The 1,646-nt window shown below is 43.1% G+C and overlaps 1 protein-coding gene across 1 annotated transcript in view; it reads right to left on the bottom strand.

The window, feature by feature from the left end:
* LOC119587615 (carbohydrate sulfotransferase 9-like) overlaps window positions 1-1,646 on the bottom strand; it is a gene marked incomplete in the record, with an annotated part of 16,747 nt that overhangs the window by 799 nt on the left and 14,302 nt on the right.

The following is a 1,646-nucleotide window of genomic DNA, read 5'->3' as shown; positions in this document are numbered from 1 at the left end:
GAAATAGTGCCTGGTTACTTGCCTGTAATAACAAATGTGGTGTAATAAATGCAGTGAGAGCATGACTGTATCGGAGTAGATGCTTCACAAGTACTGATCTACTGATTTACATTTTTCTGCGACATGCCTAAACCTAACGAAATAATGTATAAGTGTTTCGTAACATTTCTGGGTTCAGTCTCAGTAAGAAATCCTCTGACACTTCCCAGTGCATTCGAAACTCCTTTTGTTTATGCTGGTATTTTTATCGTACTTTCCTTTTATAAGTGAGATGAATTTACATGTCTTTGTGAAACATGAACCGTTCAATTATTCACCGTTGTTTTAATCTATGAGGGCTATTAATATCATGCAGATATAAGAAAATTGAGACAAAGAGAAAATGCCTTCTCTATCTGTCACGGACGAATAATACCAACGACAGAAGCATGGCTGACAAATAAAGGTACGACCCTGGATATGATGGGTGAAAGAATGAGAGAGGGACGGGGGGGGGGGGTGAAAAGAGGGCGAGAAGGCACAGGGAAGGAAGCGCATAGGGGAGTGGGAGAGAAGAAGACGAGGATCTGCAACTAACAACAGATATATAGTCAAATGTATGATGGCAAATGACTGATCCAATGAATGTTAATGTAACTAATAACAGATATAGAGGCAAATATATGATGGCAAATGACTGACCCAATGAATGTTATGCATATGATGTCTTTTAAATGACGGCCAAAGCACTTGGCTCTATGTAGTTCCTATAACATGGCCAATATTTAGCAGATGGAATGAACAGAGAAGACACTGTATAATTTCCCATTCATGATGCCTGGTTTAACCAGAGAAGTAAAGAAAGAGATTAAATGTAGTTTGAGACTATACATTGCTTAGAACGGCCGAATCGGCGAAACAGCTAGTTTCAAACACAGCAAGCCGACTTTATCCCCAATCGCGGCAGTCTAGCTCATTATAGAAAAGATAAAAGTTTTAGAAAGACCGTCACAAGTATATAGACATTATCAGTACGATTTTGACACTGTCGGTTGAGAAAAGACGGAACATATTCAAGTCAGGACGGCCTGATTCACCATTACTGACAACAGAGGACAAACTCGTTTTAAGTTTTATCTAACTGGGATCTACACTTGCTAAAACAAGAGATCTCGCACATGAATCACTAGGAGGTGTGGATTGCTGTTGAAGTCATGTCAGCCCTCCAAAGGCCGCTGTGGAGATACAGACCCTTATCCCGCAGTACCAAGTTACGTGTGTACAATGCCCCATGTCTTGCCAGTACTATTATACGGCCGCTGGGATGTGGCGGCCGAATAACACTCTAGTGACTCGCCTAGACGGTTTGGCAGAAAGGCATTAAGAAGACTGGAGAGTATCTACAGGTTTCAGTCTTCGAGAGCGGACGCAAGAACTAGCAGCAGACATGCCAGGTGATACGGACACAATCCACGCCTAGCGACAAACCATCCAACTCGAGGGAATTCGACCCAAAAGCGGCAGGTGGGAGGCGACCCCGCCCCTCCTACCCGATGGGTGTTGTTGTCAAGGATCTGTTACCACGCGGAGTTATCTTTGCTCAGGCGAACGTGCACTATTAAAATTAGTTGGCCCTGAGCACGAGAATTTATGAGGGTGGTGTACGT

This window comes from Penaeus monodon, chromosome 22, assembly GCF_015228065.2.
Source record: "Penaeus monodon isolate SGIC_2016 chromosome 22, NSTDA_Pmon_1, whole genome shotgun sequence".
Classification (NCBI taxonomy): domain Eukaryota; kingdom Metazoa; phylum Arthropoda; class Malacostraca; order Decapoda; family Penaeidae; genus Penaeus; species Penaeus monodon.
The sequence above is the reverse complement of the archived record's forward strand: the minus strand, read 5'-3'. Positions and strand labels throughout refer to the sequence as shown.